The sequence below is a fragment of the Equus quagga genome, chromosome 16, assembly GCF_021613505.1.
Source record: "Equus quagga isolate Etosha38 chromosome 16, UCLA_HA_Equagga_1.0, whole genome shotgun sequence".
In the NCBI taxonomy this organism is placed as follows: Eukaryota; Metazoa; Chordata; class Mammalia; order Perissodactyla; family Equidae; genus Equus; species Equus quagga.
In genome coordinates, this window is record NC_060282.1 from 1,829,463 (window position 1) to 1,836,370 (window position 6,908).

The window sequence follows — 6,908 nt, forward strand, 5'->3', positions numbered from 1 at the left end:
CAGCTCAGCCAATGAGAAACACCGCAGCTCAGCCAATGAGAAACACCGCAGCTCAGCCAATGAGAAATGCCACAGGTGAGCCAATGGGAAAGACTGTAGCTCAGCTGACAAGATGCCATTGCCCCCCTGAACTGTTCCTCTCCCCCGAAGCACTTTCATTTAGAACAGCCCCTCTCTCTCCCCCTTTTTGTCTATAAAAGCAGCTCCCCATAGGTTTGTCTCTGGTTCGCCATAGCATGCGCATCCTGGATTGCAATTCTTTTGACTATTCCCGAATAAACTCATTTTGAGATAAAAATAACAGGCAAATTTTCTTTTTAAGTTGACATATGTGATGTCAGGAGAGTGGGATCCAAAGGAGGCGGCCCCCCTGAGAGACGGCAACCCCCAGAATCGAGCGAGGTACCGCACACAGCCCCTTGTGCTCTCACTTCCGTGAGTGGCCACCTGCTTTCAGCTTGGTGAGTCTCATCTTGGATTTTGAGCTCTGCTCCCTTTGCTTCTGAGCTCTCAGACTTTGTTCAGGATGTGGAGAGGTTTGTCCTCTCGGGGAGGGACTTTGTCCTCCAGGTTCAAGACTCTGACCTCAGGTTCCAGGCATCATTCTTGGGGAGTACTCAGTTCCTTTTGGGGCTCGGCCTTGATGATGGTCCAGTTTTTTGGTTTTCAGATTCCTTTTGGAATCAGGATGGGAACCCAGCAACTTCCTTTTGTTTTTAGATTCCTCCAGGGATCAGGGCTAGGACTCTAGCAGCTTTCTTGGGTTTTCAGAAGAAATTTGAGAACTGGGATCCCAGTTATCTGAATGTTCTGAGGGCAGCCTTCCTTCAGGAATCCTGACTGGTTTATGTTTAAGAACTGTGGGCACCCTGCATGTGCTTTTTTTACTAAGTGGGTGCCAGAATTGCCATGGCCATTAAGGGGAACTGTCAATCTCCCCAAACCAGCTTTTCTTAAAACCAAATTGAAAGACCGTGGCTCTAAAATTAAGCAAAAACAAATGGTGTGTCTATTTTCATTGGCATTTGGGGGCTTCCGGATATGCACAGAGCTCTAAAATCACCTCACTACATGACAGCTTGTCTGGATTAGCTGAAATAACTGAAAAACTGCGGAAGAACAAAAGAGCTTCTGAAGCTTCGCGTTCCCCTCCCTGTTCTCTGCCTCAGGTGCTGGCTTATCTTCCCAGACTCCCGTCTCAGACTCTAGCCCAGCAGCCACCGTGTGCCCAGGCTCACCCCCAACGCCATCTTCCTGTCTTCCCCTCTGAAAACCTGCCCCTTTAAAATCAGACCCTCTGAGAAGTCAAATGCTAACCCCTGATTACTATTTCTAAGTTAACTGGAGCAAATAAACAACTAGAAGGATAAATTTAAACAGCAATTACCCTAGACTTTTGATAATACACAAAATGACTCCAAAAACAGCTCTAAAAGGATACTTACAGCGTGCAAACAAAAATCTTTAGTAAAAGACTCTGGCCATCTGAACAAGTAACCTCACCTTAGTCCATCTGCCAGAAATACACTTTGCATGCAACTATTCTTCTGAGCTTGTACCTGAGACATGGCTAAAGGTTTTCAAATAAAGCTGTGAGACCTCTGTTCAGGTCTATGTCTACATGCATATGTCATAGATGTCGGCAAAAACAATCCATAGCCAATCTATAAATGAAAATTTGGGAGAGTTTATTCTGAGCTAAAATGTGAGGACCGTGGCCTGGGGCCTTTCTTCCCCAAAGAAGAAAAAACACCGAAGAGGTAGGGTGTATAGAGTGATTATATACCCCCAAAGAGGATGTTTCACATAGGATTGAAATGTCCCTTTTACAATAGTCGTGAGACTGCTCTGTTGGCACAGCGATGGATGGACACAGCAGGTAGGTCTTGCTGTCTCTGTGGACACAGCAGGGTGGCAGGTCTGTTGTCTCGAGCTGGGTGGTCACAGGTGAGCTGGGTGGTCAAAGGTGAGCACAGTAATCAGTTCCTAGCCTAAGGAAAGATGCTTATCCTTAAGGAAATGCCAATGTGGGGGAAGTTGCACCTTTATCTTAAGGGCATTTCTCCTTGCCATAGTAAGTGTTTAAAGCAGATACACAATCCCTGCTCAATGCCCATGCTGGGCCCTTTTGGAAAAAACAAAGTCAGGCCGAACTAGGCTTACACCAAATGGCTTCCTCATGTACTCTGATACATCCTATTGCTTGTCATTTCTATTTGTCATAGAGATGTGATATTTTCCTGCCCCCGGATGGTATTGCTACAATTGATTTGTAAAAACCTCTGTTTAATTGGCTTGGTTATAAATTAAGTATTCCTAAATCTCAGAAATATAATGGAAACTAACTTAAATGCTTTTCAAGTTCACGTGATCTAGGATCAATGTTTAGTAAATAAAAGCTAGCTAAGGGTTGTCGGTTTAAGTAATAAACAGGCTTGCCTTCAGGGTTGTTAGTATCGGGTGCCATGCAAATGTGCAACTTTCTGTCTGCCTGGGGTTACTAGTCAAGTGGGCCCCTGCTGTCTCTGTTTCAGAATTTGTCAGAAGAGAGAAACTTTGGATGATGGTTGGCTATTTAATGTCTAATGGAAACATGATTGTTAAAGGCGAGTAATCAAAATAATTGCAAACAAGGTCAAGTTTATAATAAGTTAAAGTAAATAATGGATAGTCATTGAATACCTAAATCATTCTCCAAACAAGATAAAGCAATAAAATATTAATTACTCAAGATAAGTTTATCTCCTTTTGGCTTCCAATTGCAAAGAAATGAAAGATAAATTTGAGTCTGTTGGTAACCATGTCTTGTACCACACTGAAAGACTGCACTATTCAAAGGGCATATACTCCTAGGAATTATGAAATGTATCTCTAAACCTGCCGGTCCACAATTATGTACTTCTGAGTTTTCACTAGAAATTGGGGATTCTAAGGGTTAAGAATTCTTATATGAGTAACTAAAGCTACTAGAAACAAAAAGGGGAACATCTCTGTATACAAGGAAAGTAGGATGTGTGTTTCTGTAAAAGAAGGTATGAGCAATGGAAATGCATTCTGTTGAGCGAAGAGAAAGTAATTTTGTCCTAAACAGAGGCTGGTGTTTTGTTAAAATAATTTCCTGTGTTGTTTCTATCAGGTCTTTACTTAAGAGAGCTGAATCTTCTTAGTATTGAAGGAGTTAAGTTTTGCTTACAACTATGTAACCTTTCGTATTTGCCTTTGAAACTTGTTATTGTTACTTTGGTCAAATAGATACCTAAGTATTATTTCATAATGATCTGCGATCCCATTTGGTCAAGTGTCCAAAGCTTTTGATATTGTAGGGGACTGGAATTGGCCACCCCAAAATATGTCTCTTTGGCATGAGGAATATTTTGGGATTGTTACTTTTAAAAAACTGCAGACAGGAAAGAAACTCTGAAAAGTAGAATTTACTTACCCTTTGTTAAGAGACATTTACATTTGTAAAGGAAATCTCCATCTGTAAATGTGTCTCCCTCTCTGTACCAGGAAGAAGGGGGGATGACCTTATCTCTAGAAACTCTCATCAGCGTGGAAGGCAAGGGCTCAAGTCTGCGTAATAACCTGACTCTTGTTTACTGTACTTGTATGGTAATCTCCCATGATCGACTCCCCCTGCTCCCAACATCCTACAAGCTTCCCCAAATAGTCAAATTCTAAATGACGTCTTTTCATATATGCCCTTTGAATAGTGCAATCTTTCAACGTGAGACAAGACATCATTACCAAGAAACCTAAACTTTGGGATTTTCCAGAGGGCAGCTGGGACAGCTCATAAGATTTATTCCCTCCCCTTATTAAAAGAGAGATATTAGATGAATTAGGCTTATGTGGAACATCAGATTACATGAGAAGCATGGTTGAATAAGCAACAATAAACCTTTTTATGTTGTATTGTATGGTTGAATGTTACCAGCATGTCTTCTAGAAACTGTATAAAATTCCTAAACATCTGATGTGTCCTAATATAATGTTATTATCTGTAATTCTAGTTACTATCTAAAATGCGTGTTGCAAAAATACCAAATTTTCTTCTCAATTGTATGTACTCATTGCTTTTTAAAAAAGTATTTGCCGGTTACAGACAGTTATTGTTTTACTTTGATGCTTTACAAATATGTTTCATTTTCAAAGAGATTCATGAAAAACACTTTGGCAAGTCCTCTGGAACGCAGGTTTTGATAACTTCAAGACCATAACACAGAACTGGATGGAAATTTCTGAATCTCAAATGAAAGACTGATTGCTTTGATGTTTCGTTTTCCAGATGGAAAGGACCCCTTTTGCTCCTCTCCTTTCAGCTCCCTATAACTCACAGCAATTTGGTAAAGCGTATCTTTGCAATAAGGGTTGAATCATTTACATTTTTCTCTCTACCTGATCCCTCCAGAATTCAGAAACTTTCAAGTATTCTTTTCATGACAATGCATGTATTTGCCTGGGTTCAGTGAAGCTCTGTTCTCCTTAGGAGGGCACAATTGGAAATATTAGCTACATTAGCAAGGCTTTGACTAAAATGTTATATTTATGAAAGATGTACATAGACTCAGATAGGACCAGACAGATTTAAGAAACTGCTTGGAAAATCAGCCTAGCACCTTGCTTATGAGGTTCCAGCAAAGCGAGCTTTAAAAAAGCTTATATGGTCAACCACTGTTCTTGCTGCATTTATATAAATAATCTGGCCAGGTTTAACACAAATTAATTTTACTCTGATTATCTTCAATAAAAATGGGGGTTATTGTGGAGACAGAAATTATGTTTGCGTATTCATAGATATTAAATTCTAGTCCTGTTAATAGTCTTCAAGGTTTTGCTATACCTGTAAGCTGGACTGGATCCTAAATTCTTCTAGTTTTCTTAGATGTCTGGCTAAGGTAATCCAAACTGACATTTCCAATCTTCTTGCCCTTGAAATCTCCTTGGACTACACTAGGTCCTTCTCACTACCCAGATGGCAGGCAAACTTCAGGGACTTGAGCCTTGGGTGCACATCTCACAGCTAAAGAAGGCTCTACCTGACACTTCTTTCTGAACAAACACTGGGGACCTCAAATCAAACTGAGTAGAAAGAGAAGCAGCTGACATCTGAGGCAGAGAGCTTTCCCAAGACGACCAGACCAGGGCTGCACACCCTCTTCCCACTGCTGTTTCTTACTTTATTTTCTCCCTCTCTTTCCTGGAAGGACAATGCCCTTGTTCGCATTTCCCAATCCCTTTAGAAAGGGAGAAACCTCTCTGATTGCTGGATTTGCCATCAGAAACCCTGGTCTGTGCAAGAGAGTAATGATCCCGTAGTTCACCCTGTAAGTAATTTCACTGGGATTTCAGATGCTCTTGTTTGTCTAAATTAGTCTGCTGGCCCATTTTACCAAGTCAAGGTTCTAGATCTGCCTAAACTTCTTCCTTGCTTTAATTTGACCCAGCCTGGGAAGGGGAAAACAAGATCTGTTGAATATTTGTATGAAAAATTCTGCAAAGCCATCATAGTAATTCAGGCCATCTGTAAATTTCTAGATATCCATGTATTTAGGCAACCTGTCAGTGTGTAACAACACAGTATCTGAGCCTAGGTTATGTAATGCTAATGCTTCTGTGTAGATGATTGAGTCCATAGATGCTATCACTCACGTGAAGGCGCTTATGCACCACCCCTGGTTATGTCTTCTTCCGTGGAGGTTTCAGTAATGGCCTTTATGCTTGGACAACTCAGTGCCTTGACAGCTGGAGAATACAAGGACAGCGTGCCCTTGCCATATTCACTGTCCTGTTCTCTCTGCATAACCAGAGACCTCTCATTGGTCTCTCCCATTGAATCTCCATAGTCGCCCTAAATGAGAACTTCCAGGAGGCGTACACAACTCTGGGTTTTCCTCCATGGGAAGAACTTTCTTCCCGTGGATCAGAGTGAGTGCCAACGAACAAATGATCAGGAGTCTCCCTGACTCTAGAAGAATTGGCCGACTCCACAGCCAAAGCAGTTTCAGCTCAGCAACCATCACTGAACTCATTGGCCAAGGTAGTCTTGGATAATTGTGTAGCCCTTGATTATCTATTTGCTGAGCAAGGACATGTCTGTGCTGTGGGGAATGCCTCCTGGGGCACATGGATAAACACCTCTCGGGAAGTAGAAGCCCAGTTACATAAGATCAGAGAGCAGGCACAGTGGCTACAACCAGTTCCACCTAACAAGCCACTGTCTTTTGATTTGTCCAGCTGGTACCTTCAGGTCTGGGCTCCTGGTTTAGAACCATCTGCAAACTGGGCTTGTTGCATTGCTCTTAATCTTACTCTGTCTACTTGTTGTGAAGTTCTGTGCCTATTGCCTGTTCAACCTCTGTACAAATGAGGTGTCCAATAAGGTGTTGCTGGCTCGGCACTTTGAGATGATCTCTAAGGCCTATGACCTTGGAGAACCATAAACTTTAGATGGGAAATGCCTGAGAGTTCTCCCTCCTAACCTTCCTTGTTACTCAAATGTGGCCTAAGTGGTTTCCAACCACCATGCACTTTCCCTCCGATGTGGGACATGACAACCAGGAAAGGTCCTTCCTGGCACCGAGGGACAAGACCACTACGTGCAGAGACCCTGACTGTTGATCAGAGATGCTTTCAGAGAAAGATCTTGATCAAAAGGGATAATGTGGAAATCAGTAAAGGAAACCTCAACGAAATTGGAGTCAGGAAGGCCTGTAAGATGAGCTCTAACTGCCATCACACATCATTAATTACACCAAACAGGAAGAGATGGACACTTGCATCTCCCACAGGAAGTAAAACTACTTTACTACTGAAGGAAGATTTCTTTCCCCACCAAGTAGCAGCCCAGCCAATGAGAAACACAGCAACTCAGCCAGTGAGAAAGACTGCAGCTCAGCCAGTGAGAA